Genomic DNA, 19849 nt, shown 5'->3' on the forward strand with positions numbered 1-19849 from the left:
TGTGTATCATGCAGGTGAATTCAGTATTTACTACTGTAACAATACATAACAGTGGGACTGCAACTGAAAATACCTGAAAATGCAGAATCTACTTATTTACTGAATAAGAAATAACAAAATAAGGTCATCGAGTCATCTGAAGGTTTTTCACCTCTCCTATAAAATTATTGGAAGGAAACAACTAGCAGAATAAACAATGAAAGCTTATAAATCCCTTGCTTTGTAAATATATTTTTATCAAGGAAGAGATCCAGATGTTGCACTCTTGTCTCACAGTGATAGAAGTCTGGTTTTATTCTGGGCAGTTTTCATCTTCTCTCTTGGCCTGTATGTGTTTTTTGTTAATGTTTTCATCACAATCATCTGGGATGTGAAACATATTTCAGTATTTTTGGAAATTAGATATTTTTCTAAAATGTTTAAATTTGATTGACTTGCATCTTCTTGAGGTCGAAATACGTGAAAAATCAAAAATGTGTCACTTCTTTCAGAAGCGACTGCAAAGTGCAGGAATGTGTCTTGAGGCCACCTGGGTGCGCTCAATAACAAACAGCGCGCCTCCCGGTGGGAAGCCCCGCCCCCCCACCCCGTGCGTCCGCTTTGCGCCATTACGTCGGTGCACCGCGCTGCTGTGCTGCCAGCAGACAGGCAGGAGGGCAGATAGAGCAGCTGCAGAGGCAGAGACAGCCAGATCCGCGGACGGGCTCCTGGTGGGAAAGTCACCAACGCAGCGTTTGAATTGTGATCTGACGGCCACTCTTCCCCACGTCTCACTCTTTGTGCTGATTGTAATTTTTTTTTTTAATTTTCACGCATGCGTGGGATTGTATTTCTCAAATCTCCCGAACTGAAATGACTGCTGCCCTCCGCGTCTAGCCGATGCTTCCCGCGGGGGCTCCTGTCCTGTGGATTATCCGTCGTCGCCGAGCCAATCGCAGGGTCGAGCCCGGTGGAGGCCCCGCTCCGCCGGGTGGATGTGTGTGAGGCAGCGCCGGACTCCCAGTACTGATGAAGACGCTGATAGTGATGATGCTCGGGTTTCATCGGCAGCGGGCGAACTGATCTTGGATGTTTGGGCTATTTAGCCCCGCACACAAACCATTTCCTCACACGGCAAAAGATTCTTATTCTTAAAAACTGGACCCCCCTGGAGCGGTATATGACGGTAAGAAAGACACTCGCTCACAGGCCACCAGCTGACGTTAGCTAGCTAGCTTAGCGCTGTCACTTTTATCCAAGTTGCTCCCAGCGCAGCTAAAACAGCTAATACTGCCATATACCACACATCTAACACCTCCAGTTCTTCCTTTATTGTGCCTCAGTGAACACTGCTCTGCTGAAAGTAGTATAGAAAAAGCATTTTGTCCCTCTTGTGTAGCCTGCTCGTTAGCTAGCTGCTTCTTAGCCCATTCAATATCTCGGAGCTTTACTTCAATGCAGCTGCGAAACAGGAGACAATCCAATTATTATGCATCTGACGGTTTATTACACCAATAAAACTTCACTCCGTGGACTCGACTGGTGCAGATATGCAGCTAAGTGGGTCGTTAGCGGCTCATTCATTTGACAGTATACAATGAGCCCTTTAATGACGGAGTTTGGTGCAAGCGGTGCAGCGTCGGTTTTAACATCGGATATATTGATGTACATCTTTAATTTTATAGCAGTTAATGACTGTTTATTATGTAGCTCGTGTTGGGATCCGTGATATTGTTGTTAATTCCAGCCTGCACAGAGCTGCATGTGGGATTTGCTCATTCATTGCTCAGCTGTGGAGATGTCACAGAGGAAGAAGCTGCGTGGATGAGCTTGTCATTGCGATCCTGCATTGCTTTTTAATTTTTTTTTTTAATTTTCTTGGTTTAATGATGGCTTTTGAGTGTGATAGAAGCAGTATGCATGCGGAGAAAGCTGATAATTATGCGGTGTTAAGTGATGGACGAGAGCTGTGATGAGGCGTCCTCCTTTTTTCGATGACGTAATCCTCCACCGTCCGTGCCACATCTTTTGGGTCGCAGTCGGTTCCTCCGCCGCCTGCTGCTCGTCAGTCTGCTGCCTGCAGCTCCCATCATATGCATCCTGCTCCGTCCTCTTCATCTCGCCTCTTGTCTCCTTCGTCCCCACCCCCACCACCTTGTCCTCCTCCTCCTCCTCCTCTTTGCTTTATCTCAACTGCAAAATGACATTAGAGCCATGACACACATTGCCTCCTGAATGGGATCTCAGCTCAAGAGCAGCATTACACCGAAGGACTTCTGAATGAAATGTTGGAGCTGGGTCCTTTGTTCACCAAAACAAAATAATCCCTCCATGAAATGAGTGGTTCTGGATCTCCAATATTGGTTGCCCACCACACCTCCCCCGATGACATGACGATCCTCATCCCAACCTTTCTGCAACCCCCCCCCCCCCCCCCCCCAAAAAAAAAAAAAAAAAAAAGCTCTCAACAGATCTGGACTAATGTTTGCATTTGATTTTGTCCTGGATATGCGTGGGAATCCCTGTCTGACGCTGATGATGCTGGAGCTAAACTGCCTGTCTTGGGAATTAGACCTGTCATACAGCATGTTTTAATTTGGGACACCATCACAGATTGCTGTTATGACATGCCCATTAGTTATAGTCAGGATTATTTTGTTATAGTACTGTCAGAGAAGTATTTTGAGACATTGGGGTTATGGTAAATATACAGTCTTAACGTTGATGTAAGTCATGTGGAAAGAGTATAGATGAGATCCCGTGGTCCTTACTTGGATGAAATGAGTACAGTTGAGTTGTCATTTAAACATTAGGTACTTCTTAATGATAGCTTGTTAAAGTATGCAAATCAACCTGTTAGTATCCTGATTACTGAACACTGGTAGCTTTTTGCCACTGGTTAAGACAGTTACCCACAGCAGAACTAAACTACCTTCAGGTTTTTGAGAAATTTTCCTGTCTAACCAATCTTTCTGGGCTGTATGATGTTTTGCACAATATGTAACTGAGATGTATAAGCACCACAGGTATAGAAGAAGTGTCTTTTTTCACTTCTAGAGGGATGTGTCTTTAACTCGGTGTCCTTACCAAATGAAGCTTGCAAGATGTCATAATTGGTTCATTGTGAATGGCAAATTATGTTATTTGACCATAATTTTCCATTGAAACCATCAAGACTGTAACAGAATCTGTGGGACGATGTGGGAATGCCATATGAAAGACAGCGCAGACCAGTATTGAGGTTTCTTCTTTCTTTCTTTTTTTCAAACACCAGCCTTCGTCATACACGCAAACTCCTTTTCTTTGGTGCATGAAACATACAGTGAGAGCAGAGACCAAATGGCTAAATGAGACAGAGCAAACTTTGTTGTCATGAAATAAAAATGTCCTCTTGCCGTCTTTATTTTTATGCACATGATATATTCATAAATGGTGTGCTGAGGAGGAATCCTAGGTTGAACTTGGAAATATGTTCCCTATGCTGTGAGCAGATCTGAAGAAGTCCCGACTTTTAAGGGTGTACGGACTCAGCTGGGGAAGATTAAATCGCCCGTGGCAGCAGGCCACGCTTTACTTGGCCCGGCACACCTGGATGTGCCATCTATGTGCTGTACGACATGCGTGTTGGAGGGAAGAGGTGAGGAATGGATGTGGACAGGGTTGGCGCAGGTGTGCCGGGGGTAATTGGGAGAAATGGCACTTACTAGCAGAGGGCGAAAGGGGGACTCCCCGAGGAGCCCGTTCACAGACCGGGAGTCTCACCGCATCCCAAGACAACTGGCTTAGATTTAACCGTGGAAATGATCCAGAGGCAAATTGTGATTTAATCCTCGCCTGTGTGTCTGAACATAGTGAGTCAAACTCGGAATCTCATTGTGTGGTGTGTACTACCAGAGCAGCTGTGGCTCAGTTTCTTGAGGTGGTGAGTTTGATTCCCCCATTTATGATTATTTTTACATTTTATCCAATCATTTGTGTTCCCAAAATGTCTTTTTATCCAGCTTCAATTCATATAATTTTAAGAATTGTTCTTAGTATAGCTTTTTGTTGCTCTTTGTATTTTATTCCTTCCTCAAATCTTTTTTTTTTTTTTTGGTCCTCCTTTACTTTGTCCGTCGTCAAGCACTTTAAATAGTTGGAAATTGCGTGAAAGCTGCCTCACAGAAGAAGCTTGATGGGTAAAATCATTCTGTTTGTCTCCGGTATGTCCTGCAGTTATGTAAAGTGACAAGGGCACCAAACAATTTACCTGCAGGAAGAAGAAGCGTACTCTGTCTCCAGAGCACATCATGTTGTGTTATTTTACCTTAAAGAATGAAAACAGTCGATTAATACAGTTTTACACCTGGTACTGCACACACCGTGCTTTAGATGACGAGTACAAGTGTAAAAACTGATAGAAAAGATGCTGCTGCTCGTCGTCTTCGGCATCCGAAGCCTCATCGTGGCGCAGGTCTGACTGTTACTTGTAAAGAGCATACGTCAGAATGACAACCTCCTGGTTCAACATCATAAACCGGCCCCACATAGCAGAGTGGTCAAAGGTCAGCCATTGTTAGTGCCTCTTTGAAAAGCTGAGGTGTGTATACATTGCGGGATGGGCCGAGAGCGCGCAGCACGCTGAACGTTGTGTGCTTGAGAATAGTTTTATATCCAAGAAGTCAACCTTCAAGTTTTGACCCTCTGCCCCTCTGACTTCTCTCGTTTGTTTTACTCAGTTTTCTTCTCTCACGCCTTCCTCCCCCTATCTCTGTCTGGCACCTTATGTGTTAGTGTTGGCGCTGGGGAGGACACGCCCGCCCTCTCAGCATGGTGCCCAGTAGTGCTGACAGCTTAGTATTGGCGTTAACTAGCAGTGTTGGTGAGCAGAGTGCATGCTGGGTGCTGCGGGCCAGATACATTATCAGGCTTTAACGATGCTGGCTTTGCATATCTTACATTAGAAGGGCTTGGAGTCGTTGCCAGAAATACCATGAATAAAGCCCACAAGCAAGCTTTCACCACTATTTTGCATAACTCTGTAACCACCAGCTTGCTTACTTACTGTCAATCTAGCGCTACTTAGTCGCCCGCTTCTGAAGCCATGCCCAAATTAGTGACTCAGTTAAGGATTTGCTGTGTGTTCAATGTAAACTGTGTCAACGTGCCTCAGTGCTCGAGTGCAAAATCCTAAGCCTGTGTCTTTAGTTTTAGAGACACGGTGGCTTTAAAAAGGGGTCATATTCTCCAAAGAATGCGTGTTGCCAAAAAAAGTTCCCCCAGTCGTCACTTAAACTTGCTCGATGCTCAAGATTTTTATGGATTGTTCTACACTGTGGGATGTATTTAAATTTTAAAACATTTGGCTCTGGGCTGCATATTTTCCAAGTTATGGCTTGCCGAAAATGGAACTGGAAACGTAATTCATTCGGTTACCACATTATAGTAGACTATGGGTAATTAGGTGCATGTTTTAAATCTATTATCATGTTTTCATTTAAGTGCAGGATAACTGAGGCTACCAAAGCATATACAAAATACAACTAGAGTTCATATTATAGTGATAAAGCAACCTGAAGGAGGTTGGCACGATGGTCTAATTGGATTTAGAAAGTGAATGATGCTTATGACGAGGTTCTTCGTCTGTGATTGAGACGGCCTCCTGTGACCTCCGCTGACAGGCCCGTCAAAGAACAGCCTGTTCATGTTTAACTAACAGATCCAGCTGCCTGTTCCCTTCTGACCCTTTAGAAAGCTCACAGTCCTGTTTGCAGTTGGGAAACATGGGAAGCTTAGCCAATGCTGGGTAGAGTTTAACCCCTCCAGGTTGCAGTAGCTGCACTTATGCAAGTTTAAGCCCAACATGTTGCGCTTCATTAAGCCTGTACCCTCAAGACACAAGCAACAAAATGATTACGATACTGTTCGACCGTCATAGCTATCATTGTCCTGAGCTGCAGTCTTGACTGGCAGATCTTATCCACCCCAGCCGAACATCCATTCACACAGACATCAAGCCAGATCACGCTCAGAAACATGGCGAGTTAGTGGCCTGTTGCCGGGGCGGATATGGCACAACTTTTGAGCGAGAACCGTCTCCCGAGCTCCAAACACAGCTGTGTTTATTTGACGCAAGATACCACGGTTCCAGGATGCCAAGAGGAAGGTGCACTGACGGAGCTCGACTTCCAAAATGGAAATCGGTGCGGTGCCATATTGGCAGTGACACATTTTGGTCTTGATTCACTGCAAAGAAGACTGTCAAATGTAGGACATGTCTGACAGGCTTTTAGCATCTTTTCACAATATTCAGCGGTACAGGAGAAGATTCCTGTGATTTTTGTGGCTTTAAAATTTTAAATCTTCAAGTAAAAATTGTTTTTTTGTCTGTAAACAGCTGAACCAAAAATATGAGTGAGGTTGTGCGCTTGGTGTTGATCGAGCTGGGCGATAAGTTGATAAAGATAAATATCACGGAATACCTTCTCACGTCTCACGTCTCAAGTTTGGACAGACAGACAATCATAGCAACCGACAAAAATGATGAAGAAGTTGAAGAGGAGGTGTCCGGCGCTTTGGGGAGATGAACTGGTGATATCACCCGTCCGACGCTGAGCAGCAAAACGCAGCCTGCAGAGAAAAGCAAAAATGATGTTTCGACCATAAGTTCCACCTCCTCCAGAGCTGTGCACCTCTGGCGGGACTCAGCCTTTCCTTAATGTTTTCGGTCACTGTGGCCACCTCTGTCAAACATATGGTCCATGGGCCAAACTCGGGATGCCAGAGGGAGCAGTCCGGCCAGTGCATATAGCTGAGTCACTGTTGCATTTTTAGTTGCAGCAGGATCGAAAGAATCAACCCCTACAGTCATTTCTCCTCGTCTTGTTCGTCTCTACTGTTGGTGGAATTGGATTGTGCATAACTAATCAGACGAAACAGAATATCACAGTAACGTATGTCTCAGCTATAGTGGGTTGTCGTAATGGTTGGATTAACTGAGCTGACATGCTGTAAAGCCACAGGAGAGCAAGATACTGACTCTTCTGCTTCTTCCTCAGACGCAACTGGTATTGCTGCATTGATGATTCAATTGTTGGCTTGAAATGAAATGAATTCTGCTTTTTTTTGTGTACCGAGTTTTCCTATTTTACCACATTTTGCATTCTTTTGATTTTTCACAATTTAAAATGTGGAAAAAGTCCCTTCAATGTTTCCATTTTTGACCATTTTAAGTTTGAGCTACCTAATCTCAATCCCCATTATGATAAATGCATTTGGGTCCATAGGCAATAACAACAGAAAATTCTTTGTGACAATTAGGGGGCCTACGAACAAGCTCCGTCCGGACCGAGAGGACACTCCTGTCGGTGCTGTGCCCATGGACTGGCTTCGGTTCTACTTCTGGGATCCGTGGTTCTTGTGCTGGACCGTCCAACGGACTGTACTCAACATTGTCCTAGGCTTTACTTCTTATTGTCTCATGCTAGCTGTTGCCAAAGCTGTCCGTCCCTGGGAGTGGGATCCCTCCATACTGTGGTTCTCCCCAAGATTTCCTCTTTTCCCACTGGGTTTTTGGAGTTTTTTCTTGCCGGATGTGAGGGTCTAAGGCGGTGGTTGCTTCGTTTTGTCTCGTTACTGTGAATTTGACATATTAACATTATGCTTATTCCCTGTTTTTATTTTTACCAACCAATGTAACATCTTGAAGCCCTCTGAGGCAACTGTTGTTGTGATACTGGGCTATACAAAAATGAATTGATTGAATTAGACTTATCTGGAAAAAAAAATATAGCCTTCAATTGTTCCATATGTGATTTTTTTAGTGAAACTGACTCTGTGATATTGAAAACAAATTCAGTTCTGAAAGTGTTATTTTTAACCCTCTGCTTACTTGTGTTTATTATGTCTTGTCAGTAATTATAAGGAAAAGAAAGTCATAACAATAAACATCTTCCTGACCCTCAATGTTTCCATACCACCCCTAAAGCTCGCCAAAGTCCCTCAGGAGATTCCCACGCCACACTTTGAAAACCACTCTTATGAACCGAGCAATAAATGATTAATAAGGACAAAAATCCTTGGATTCATTAATAATGAAAACGATCATTAGTTGCGGTTTTGGTGCTTTGAACGCACCGTGTGAAGTCTTATGAACAAATGCCAAACTCTTTATTTGTTCTGTCACTCCGCATTCTGACTTCATAATATAACGGAAACAGTCATTTTCTCACTTGAAATTCACGTCAAAGTCCAAGAAAAATGCTATTTTTATCTTAAATTCAGCAGCTACAGCAAACCGAATGAGTTTTTTTTCTCAGATTCTTACTTCTGTTTTATAAAGAAAAAGTTTTAGGATTTAGACCTACTTCGTCAGCAGAAAGACTGACTCATCATGTATTGGATGAAAATAGTGGTTCCCCTGACTCATGGTAGTCACTGTATTCTAAATTTAGCTCTCATGCTGGATTTCTTTCTTTCTTTTTTTTCTTTCTTTTTTTAGGTAACTTAAACCACAAAAATTCTGGGCATCCAGTGTTTGTTTCCCAGTTGTACACACAATTATGTATATGCCAAATGTACTGGTGACTGCCAGCCAACCCTCTACCGGCACACCTCTGGCCTTCACTCTTGGTTAATTCCATGTGATTTATATCCAGCTTTTCTGTTTAGCCTGTGATTACCTCGTAGCAGATTGAGACCAGTCAGCTGGATGTGGTTTTGATTTGTAGAACAGTTATTGGACCGCTTCAGGTTTAAACTTGTTTCGGGAGTAACAACAACACCTGGCACGAAAACGGACATTTACCATTGACAGGGTTGCTGTAATCATTAGAAATAGCTTCTGAGTAAATGTCCACTCTTGCCTGATTTGTTGCGTACACCAGCCTCAAAGTCCAGTGCAGTGATGAGGGTGGAGGAAAGAGTATCACTGTTGACTCCACCAACACTTTTCCACCATCTGTGTAATTCCTGAAACAAAAGCTGTATTTGTAAGTCTGTCTTCACAACCATGCTCAAGAAAACGGCCCCAAAAAAAAAAAAAAAAAAAAAAAAATCCAACAGATCAGAGTTTAGTCTGACTCACTTTGTGTCCACGCTGGATTTGAAACATTTGACCAAGCATGTAAACAGGCAGGAAATTGGATGCTTGATCGCAGTGGCGTAGAAGAGAAAACATTTCTTGTCTTGGCAGTTATGATGGTGCTGTTATCGTCTGAGAGCTCACTTCATGCTCGGGTTGGACCGCAGCTAAAGCTGAACTAAAGCACTCTGGAGTGCCCGCTCTCTCGCAATCACACGATAATCACTGGTGATCAAATCAAACCTTCTAGGTATGAACACATCGCGAACCAGTTCCTTACATCTGAGGACCTGATCTCTGATGCTCCTGTTCAACGTGGACTGACGTCATGGTCACTGGAGTCCAATTTCAGTTTGATTTTTCAGCCGACTTCATTCTGTGCCGAGCGGCAGACGGATCTGAATTCAGATAAGGTTTCACTATCCGTTTGATCCAGAAGCCAAAGTCAGAGTGTGTCTTTGTGCAGCCCGCCCGGGGTTCTCTGTGGCTATCACACTGTATCATCACATCAGACCAGTCAGGACTATGAAAGGACAGCTCTTTTTGTTTCCCTCCGGGAGCAGGAAGATAAGCGTGGCTCATCAGAAGTCTCTCTCACAGGAGCCTACAATAAAGAAAAAAAAAAAAAAAGGTCATTTGAGGATTTGGACGTGGGACAGAGCTGGCATGCACATCTAAAGAAAAAGTTCTGAAAACCTGCTTCTTTTTCGGTTTGGAACATTTTGTATCTAATTCTCTCCTGACTTGTAATGTGTGGGAATCAGATGTCAGAATATTGCGTTTTCAGTGGACCAACTGCAGAATGACTCAAAGCCTTTTCATTCATCAAGGGGACTTTTTCGCGTGCAGCACTGTAGGCCTTGGCAACATAAAGAGTGGCTCGAGGTATCTGTTGTAATTCATCATCCTTTATCGGCCCCGTTGTGAGTCACTTGTGTGTTCTAACCTAGATTCTGCAAGAACGCACGCCTGGATTATGCCAACGGAGCTCACAGATAAAGTGTTGTGGCTGTACGATATTGAGCGGAGGTCAGATTAAGAGCGGATGTAAAGACATCAAGGGATTAACACATTTATGATCGCTGGTTTGAGGGGGAATAGAAAGCGACAAATGGGACGAGTCACCCGACTAACGTAAAATCTGAAGCGCTGCTCGGTGGTGGGTTGCAGTCACAGAAATAGAAGATTCCTCTGCAGCCCCTCCCCCACCTTTGCGCTTCTCAGGTATGCGAGTACAGCTGGCATCTTCCGCTGTGCTCCACGGTGCGTGTTTCGGCTTGTCCTCAACTGCGCTGCCATCCCTCCCATTCTGCACCGAAATGACACAAAGTGTCGACACGTACACACACACTCTGTTTAGTAAAGGTGTGCCCTCGATCTGCTCAGCGAAAAGTTGTCAACCCATTTGCCACGTGTTCTTTTTCAGCCGAAGCTTGTGCAACCTGAGCTTAATGTGTGTGTCTGTGTGTGTGTGTGTGTGTGTGTGTTGACTTCAGATCTTCAGATTTGCTTTTGAAACAGCTGCCCTGAAAACTCCAGGAGGTCAGAGGACACAGTTGCTTAAGAACAGTGGTCAGGTTAGGAAATGGAGGGCACAGATCTGTTTGATTGTGCCATAAGAAAGTGACTGAAGATGTTTTATTTTCTCTGCAAAGTTTTGTATCTGTCCCATCACGTTAAATAGAAAAATGCCGAGCTGGTTGTCTTGACACGGGTTAAATAGTCTGTCTTTTTCCAGACATGCCCCGTGTGTTTTTCTTTTTGTGTGCCACTTGACGGGGTTATTTCTAGAACATCCACCGTTTACATGGTTGAACCCAGTTTTATCCGCTGCTTGTTTTTCTTGGAGATTTGCGGAGGGGAAGTGCAAAGCGATTTCCCATCCAACTCAAACAGGGACGCCGAGCGCAGCCTGAAAACGCAGGACATCACCTCTGCTGGTTTTATTGCATGCCGTTTCCGATTCCTTCACCCCCACCTCCCCCTCCTCCTCCCAACCTCTCTTTTTATTCAGATTTTTACTCGCATATTTCCTCATTTCAACCATCAGACGTGAAAAGGGTTGTCGCTGTGCGTGCCGGGAGGTGGAGCGGCGAGCGGGAGGGAGAGGGCAGACAGCACGCATACGCAGCGTCGCGCTGTCTCGCTGACATCTGGGCCCGCCCCAACCTCACTCAGCTCGAAGTCGCAGCCCGAGGATAGGAATAGTGCTCTCCTCCAAGACAGGTTTTTCAGCGTGCATGAAAGCGCCAAACAGAGGCGGAGCAACCCAAACGTGTTTACTTTCTTTATTTTTCCCTTGTGTATGTGTGGGCCGTCGGTGAAATCGGTACATCCAGGAGGCTCCGTATTTGGACATTAGGATCCTTTTAACTGTCGTCTTATTTTCCCCTGTATTTTTTTTAATGAAGTCAAACAAATTTAATGGCCTATTTTATGTTTCCAAGCTCTTGTAAAGTACTTTGAATTACTTCTGTGAATGGTGCTCTTTAAAAGCTGATTTCTTTTAGAATTTTGGCTAGTTGAACCTTGATCGTATGTTTCATTTTATTTATTTATTTATTAGAATGAACTGAAACTGTAATAGAAAGGTTGTGGTATATAGTCTTTACCTCAGATAAAATTTGAGATAGTTTTATGTAGCTCATGCGAGTAATTGTCATATCCACATACCTTCTAAACTTACTGTAGCATTAGCTTGCAGCTTTTAGTTGGAGAAGCTTTGAATCATTTCAAATTATTCATCAGAAAAATCTTCCAAATTTAACACATGTTCTTCCTCCTCTGAATTAAGGTGGGTTATTCAGATGTTTCCTGTTGAAAGATTAGCCGTTGGTGTGAAATTCCTATTTTCTGGCGAGTTAGACCACAATTGGAGCTGTGTGTTTTGGTTCCAAGTGTATTTTTATCCACTAAATAACTGCATTTGATTGAGTGCTGAGCCATAGGCTCCACTGAACTCCCGTACTTCTACCGTTGAGCTGGATTCTCATGCATTGCCAAGTGACACTGATGGGACTCACACTAAAGTGTGCTTTTCATTACAGACAGCCCCGACACATTGGAAAGCCTTTTCAAATTTGTTTTTGCGGATATTGCGATAGTTTGGGGCTCCAGCTGGCTGTTTGTGCTCTTCTTGTTACAGCTCTGTTTTCGTCAGTGGCTGCTCAACAAGGCCGCGGGGCAGTTATCACCGAAAGTTTTCTGAGGAGCTGCTGAGTCAGCCCTCCGTGAAACATAAAGGTCGTACGTGTAACGACAGGGAACGTTCCACATGCAACTCTCCGCAGCTCCATTTCAACCAAAGAAGCTCTTGTTGCTGGAGAGATTGAATGGGTGTATTGTGAGCCCCAAGTGCTCCGTCAGTGTAATGTATAGACTGTACTGTGCAGCTTTTTACAGTAAATTCAATACAAAAACAATGTCGTTAGTCATTGTTACTGCTCTGAAGCACACTTTGGTGTTATTTATATTCTGTCAGTTTGTCTCTTTTTCAATCACTCTTTTCTCCATTTGCTCATCATGGACTGTGTTTCCACTTCAGCATTTTTCTACATTTGTCTGTTATTTGCAGCAATTCTCAGGAGGAAGAAACAAATTGCACGATGTGATTTTGCACTGTCAGGTCTTGTGTGTGCGTGTGTATGTGTGCATGCTTATATACAGTAACTGCGTGTGTGTGTGTGTGTGTGTGTAGATTGAAAGTAAACAAAACGGACAGCCATACCCCGAGAGGAATCGGTGTGTGTGTGTGTGTGTGTTTGTGTCAGAGATGAGAGCAGGCGGACAGGGACAACATGAGTGTGTGTGTGTGTGTGTGTGTGTGTGTGTGTGTGTGTGTGTGTGTGTGTGTGAGAAACAGGCAGGCTCGCTGCTATTTTCTGGGGCAGGCTGCGAGGCAGCAGGGAGGGATAATAACAGAAGCTGTTACATTCTTGTGGTTTCTCTGATTTCAGCATGAGGCAGGGGGCCGGCTCTGGCTGACTCATGGCCTGCTTTCTCCCTCCATCAGCCTCCGCTCCGGTACGGACGCCGCTCCAAGGGGACAATACGCGACATTTCTCGGAAGCTTTAATCTAAGAGACATTAATTACGAGAGTGTAAATCTGCATGTGTGTTTCGCCACGTCTTGCTCAAGCAGAACCCGAACAACTGATTAACGCTGGCTAAGCTTTCACTGTGAGCAGTGGGTGTAATTTCACTTTTACAGTCTGTTAGCTCAGGTTTTTCTCCTCGGAACAAGACGTGTTTTAGCTGCTGAAGTCATGGATAGACTAGAGAATTACAGCTCATGTCTCCGCTGCATTCGGGCACATTGATTTGTAAAGGAGCTGTATAATTGTTATGCATGCCCTTCATCGATCAACAACAACAATCCAGACAAAGCGAGCCATGTACGCTGCGCCCGTTGGAAGTGGATTGGATGTCGCTGAGTTGATGTTTCATAGGAGCAAAGTGATGAAACCAACATTTGTGTTTCAAAGAGAACCAATATGTCGAGATTAGTTGTTTCCAAGCTTAGGGCAAGGACAAGGACAGGGGAGAGGGTGGTTGAAGATTGGCCTGCTATTAGGTTGTCAATAATTATGTGCACTTGCCAATCAGAACCAGACATGGAAAATTGCTTATTGCTTTCACCTTGACAGTTCCTGCCTTTGCGCTTTTGGAGTGGTTGTATCCAGCTTTTGGCTTCACTATGATGTTTTTAGCAAATAAGAGATCAGAAAAGAGATTCACACGCCTCATCGGAAGAGGTCTGTGGCCGTAAACGGCAAACATCAAAGGCCATAAGTATCAAAATGAGGGAAATGTGTTCAGGAAACAGTTTAAAAAAATACAGTGAGTCATGAAAAAGAAAAATCTTTCAGGAGTATTTTGCAGAAGATAGACCAAGCCAATCAGAATTTGTCGCCAAGGGTCTGGAGCTGGGTATTGGAACAGTTTGCTGCCTCTGGTCACTGTTTTTCCCAATGTTGACTGTGGCATGAGGTGCAGCTGATTTGCAGGAAATGGGGTTCGCAATTGTGAAAAGCAAACAAGAAAGGATGTATGTGATGCTTTTTGAAACAAATTGCATGCATCTATCAATTAAAGTTTTGCAAACTTTAAGGAAAGAGTTCAATTCATAGCATTACTTTTTTTGGTGGGTCAGCATTTTCTGGGAAAGATCTTCTGGGCTGCACGGAAAACGGACAGAGGCTACATTTGACCCTTTGGCTTCTGGTTTCCAAAGTCTGATTTAAGGGTTGAAACATCTGTAATGTACTGAAATAGAGTTCCAACTAAGTATTGATCACAGTAAAACATTCAACTACTTGATATTACGAGTTAACGTTGCATGTTTAATTACTTGTTAAAAATGTGAAGGGTAATTCTTGCTTTCTAAGAAAGAATGGGAGGCATTAACTTCATTGAAGTTTGATATTTTTCATGTCTTTCATTATGCTGTACCAAATATACTTATTAGTGTTTCAACAGAATTGTAGAAGAAGTTTGTGTTTTCATAAAACGTTAACACAAGCTGGACAGCTTGATTAGTAGCGACCGGTGTGGAGTGAGGCATGGACATAGTCCAGTTCTTTTGCCATTTCTCTTCAGTCTTTGAAGCAAAGTGTGTTTCATGGGTTCATTTAAGCCCTGACTGAGCTCAGAGATTGCCCTAATCTTCTTTTGTAAAATCAGATTATTGTAGAACTGGTTGAAACAAGGTGTGTTTAGATCCGGCCGGAGCTGCAGGTGAAATGATGCTCACGGTTCCAACAGTTGTGGTTTTGTGTGCTGCTTCATTTTCAGTTCAGATCCATACTTTTCTGATTGGATCTGAAGCCCCTCCCTGACTCTGACGGGACATCGACAGTACATCAGGGTGAGAGACGCTAGAAATACAACTTGACTGAAAACAGAGAGCAGCTTGCTGCTTGCAGATTAGTATCATCTGTTTGAATTTAGCCGTTTGTTTTACACAAGCATGCGCTGCAGTTTTGTTTTTTTTTTTCATGAAACAAACTGTGGCTCAAACAGAGATTAATCCAAACCCAAATTTCTCCCTCAATACTTCAACGCATGCAAAGAAAGGTTTGGGGGTGGGGGGCGGGCATTGAATTGCTGGCTCAGTATTTTTCATCAGCAGCTAACTTTATTTTCTACAGCGTGGCAAGATCGCACAGGCTCTGAGGTGACTGTCAGGTGGGCCCACGCTTTCCTGTTTTGGCCCTGTTTACCGACCACAATGTGTTCCACCCACCTCCATCTCTTCATCTTCACCTTTTCATGCGAGCAGCGGTGGAGAGACATCCCCTCACACCTCTCCTACACACATGCCTCGACTTACATGAGCCGTGTCTCACATTCAAGCAAGCTTTCTAATCATCAGCTCTTTGGCTTGCCGCTGTGCAGTTTGGACATATGACATTGGTTATAACTTATAATCAACCATATGGACTGTATCTAAGTTCATCAGTTTTGTTGTTAATCATCTGGAGGTCTTGCGCTCTGGTTGCTTACCATGTTGGTAACCACATCCTCTGCCTGTTGTTGAACACAAGAAATTATACTCATTTACTTTTGCATAGATTCATCCGTGGAGTTTGAAATTGCAGCTTCAGAAGGTCAAACTCATATCAAGTAAACGTGACATAAAAACCAACACGGTCCACCACAAACTCGTGGGATTGGTTTGTCTGAGAAGGGATGGACGGCAACAGTGAATGTACAGGAAACCCAAGCCTAATTCTTTTAATTCGGAATTCCGAGTTTTTACTGTTACGGTTATTATTACACTGGAATGTACTATAATTTCAAACACATTGTAAAGCGAATGTTGTAGCCAAAGGAGTCTTGAGTCTTAAGTTTACTGTTTGTTTCCTGGAGGTTACTGTTAAAGTAACAATGACCACAAAGACATTTAAAGTTGAGCTGAAGCAAAGAGTGGAAATTATGAGGAGCTTGAAGTTTCCTAAACATGCACTGAGCAGAATGGCGTTCATCAGCATTTTCTTTTTTTTTTTTTTTTTTGTTGTTTTTTTGTTTTTTTTTTAAAAATCATTTGGCCCATATGCTGCTCACACCAAGTCTTTTCCTCCTGGCACTTTCCCATCAGGGGTTTCCATGTTGGATCATCTTCTACCGATAATCTGCTGACTTTAAGCAATTCTTTTAGATATCCCTGACAAGAAAGTCTGAGAAGTGGCAGCTTCTAAATAATACAATGTTATTGCATGCGGCTATTTAACTGTGTGCTGTAAAAGTGAATGCAACAGTGCATGTGTGAGATTTCTGGACAGTGATGTATCATTAAAAAAAAAAGGTGGAGATAACATCTCTTATCTCCAACAAGCTTGGTTTCACAGCAATATTTTGGCAAATCACAGATCCTTTAAAGGGTCTGCAGCCTTTCTGAGAGAAAGGTTGCCAAAATTTGACTTGAAATAAATGTTGAAGGAACAGGCGTTACTCTCACATTGTACACCTGAAGCTTTGTGTGGTCGATTGATTCCAAATATCAATATGCTATTAAATACAGTATATGCAAAACATCTACAAGATCTGTTGAAGAGAATCTGCTGAATGCTACCTTCTGAGGCCACGATGTGTTTTATTCTCCCACAGAATTTATCAGTTGATTTTGTTGGTATTTGTTCTTATGTTCAAGCATGTAATTGGTCTCCATCAGCGCCGTTTGAAGGGGATCCTTTCCTGCTCCAAATCTGTCAGGAAAGATCAATTTTTCATTTGCATCTTTGGTCACACGGTACCGGAGGCGAGAGAATCTTCCCCTTCCTCCTTTGCTCCTTTGATGTTGTTCGTTTACATTCGGCTTTCAATTTATATCTCTGTCTGGCAGTTGTGTAATAATGCAAATGTGTTTGCTCGTGTTGAATTCTCATAACCTGCCGCGCTTCAGTAGTCAGAGGGAGGGTTCGCAACTTCGCATGCAGGCTGAGAGCTAAATGACCCTCGCTCTGTGTCCTGTGCTGCCGATTGTGGCATTTACCTGTTGCTGCTTCCTTTTGTGCATCACTTTGTGTAATTTCGCCCCTTTCAATGGGACCTTGAAAACCCATTGTTGAAACTAATCAGGCAAATCCGTGACTGTCTTTGCCGTGCCCGACCTTTCGGAGATGGCGCGTTGTGGATAATTTAGTCACATTTCAGTCCAACTTTAATCAACTGCATGAAGTGTAGAGTTTTCCAGGAAAGTGACTGCTGCATTGTCTCTGAATGAGCAGTCATAAAAGGCCTTTTCCTAGTATTCTCTCATCAACTACCTACTGCCTTTCTCTCATTTTAAATGCCAACTCTAGTCTAATTCTGTTTCTCAGGATTGAGCAAGACTGGAATATCCGAGGCTTCTTAGAAACCAGGCTTGATTTGTGTGTGCGTGTGTGTGTGAAGGCAGACCGGTAATGAAGAGATGGTTTGAAATGTGATGAGATGAGTTCTGATTGGTTGAGTGTTTGAGTATCACGACCTCAACAGCTTCAGCTGCTAAGAATAGGAACGCAGGGTCACGGTGAGTGTGCAGGAGATTAAGTGAATCATGTAGTCGCCGTTACTTTGTCACATGCTCCCCTCCATCGTTTTTTTTGAAGAGACGGAGCTTTTCAGTTCCGTATTGTGAATCAATCATGATTCATGTTATCCATTTTAAGCTAGTTCTGGTCTGAGTTGGCACACGCGGCGCTAGTTGCTGAAGTGTTCACATGCAGAAACCAACAAAAGGTTATCCTCGTAACAGTTCTCTTATCTTGATGTGTGGATGAGATTTCTTTGTTTTCTTTGAGAATCACACTTAAGTACTAAATTTGGATGAGTCAGAATTCTGCTAATAGATAGTATTACTTGTATTTGATGCAGTAAGTTTACAGTGACTACACTGCGAGTTTATCAACACACTTAGCTGACAGAGAAATTCAAGTCTACATACTAAGCCTATGGGTATGGATTAGTGATTAAAAAAATTAAAAGATATAATCTTGTAATAATTGTAAGCTTACACCACTTTGAAACTGGGACCCAAAATTCGAGTTAATAGGTAAACATAGAAACAGGCTTATAGTGGTGATTATGTGGATTTCAATTTTATTTTCACACTGAAAATCAAGTAAATCTATGCAGTCAATATGGACTGCACAGTGTTTTGATTTGGCAGAAAAGAAAAACGTACAATACTTTGAGATTCAACAATTTCCTCGTTGCTCTGCAGAGAAAGTGTGAGTACACTGGTGCATTCATGAGTTTAAGCTGCTTTCACCTGATCTAAGTGAGCACAAGACCAGAGTGATTAATTTGCTGTAATTCCACTGATATTTTTTCCAGTTTCCAGTCGTCACTCACAGCTCGTCATGGGTTCAAGAAGGATCAGCTGCCTGGACTTCAAAATGCTTCACTAGTGACTCTGTCGTGTGTTTGTGTGTGTGTGTGTGTTTTTTTTTTTTTTTTTAAAGCATTGTAGACGTACACAAGCTGCTTAGGGTTGGTTACACAACAAAGTTTCAGAAAAGTTTTACATTTAGACAACAAGGTTTTAAAAACAATGTGGGTTCTGTTTGTTTTGGTCATGAAACCACACATACACAGAGAATAATACGCTGTAAACATTAACAATGATGAATACACGGATATTCGTATGGACAGATGATGAAGTTGGATTACTCTTGCATGCAACTCAATTATAAAACTACTTCCAGGAGAATGTTGACTGGGAGCCATGATACTCTGGAGACTGCCATTGTTGTTACTGTCCATCTTCTTGCGTGTGCGTAGAAGAGCAGTTTACCATGACTGTGGTGCACAGGCAGTGCTTCAGGAAAGTTGAGTTTTACAAATAATGTCATCCCGATACCCACCGCCTTTAAACCCCTTCGTGTCATGAAACCCCAATAAATATATCCAGCCTGTAGGTGAGAGAGAGAGAGACTTAGAGGATTTTACAACCTAATGAGGAGAGGCAGATTAAGTGACTCTTTATTGATTCCACTCACCGTTAAGCACACTGTTGTTTAAAGCGGTGCTTAAAGAGTGAGAATGACTGATTCTTTTTGTAAACATTGGAGTAACATCATATGCTTTGTAAAAAGAGAAGGAGATATATCTGCGTTCAGGTGCCTGCAAAACCACATCTGCACTTTTCACTGGCAAGGTTCAAACAAACTGCTGAACACTGATTTAGTTTTGTTTCACTTTTTAATAGTTTGTTTTAGTTTCAATCCATTGAAAGTGTTGCTCCTCATGTTTTAAAGTTGTAGTTGTCACTATGATGGATTTGTGTAATATAAATATAATTTCTTCACTGACCTTTGCACTTCTATCATCATTTTTAGAGTGGAGGTGACAATAGTAAACCTATTACAGCATTGAATTAATCAATCGCATAAAAGTAAACCTACTTAAGGTTATTCTGAGAATCTCACTGTATTTAAATGCATTTTGTACGTAATTTACTTCCCTGAAAATGTTTCACAAACTGTAGAGTATAAAATAACACAATTTTAAACAAATCTACATATGAAAGCAACCATTTTCAATGTTAAAAGAATAAAGTTTCTGTCAAAAAAGTTATTTAAATGATTTAAATAATGGGAGTACTTGGTGACAAAAGATAGCATTTGGTAAATTGTACAAAGATTATCTGAAAAGTGTAATTATCTCAAAATACTACTTAAATACAGGACAAATCGGTCACAGTGAGTCAGTTCATTTAGTTTGTTCTTCTGATAACCGAGGCAAGTGGCTCCGTATTTCAATGTGAAAAGACCTTTTTTGTAAGCACTGTCAAAATATCCATATTTCCTTTTTTGTTCATTTCTA

The 19849-nt window shown here is 42.6% G+C and overlaps 1 protein-coding gene across 2 annotated transcripts in view; it reads left to right on the top strand.

Annotated features, from left to right (window-relative positions):
- Positions 1-663: 663 nt before the first annotated feature.
- Positions 664-19849, top strand: part of ptpn4a (protein tyrosine phosphatase non-receptor type 4a) — a 73116-nt gene continuing 53930 nt past the window's right edge. For both annotated transcript variants that reach the window (XM_030112851.1, XM_030112852.1), the window contains exon 1: positions 664-1165. The gene's annotated coding sequence lies outside the window, so the exon portion shown is untranslated. The remainder of the gene's footprint in view (positions 1166-19849) is intronic.

Source organism: Salarias fasciatus, chromosome 16, assembly GCF_902148845.1.
Source record: "Salarias fasciatus chromosome 16, fSalaFa1.1, whole genome shotgun sequence".
In the NCBI taxonomy this organism is placed as follows: Eukaryota; Metazoa; Chordata; class Actinopteri; order Blenniiformes; family Blenniidae; genus Salarias; species Salarias fasciatus.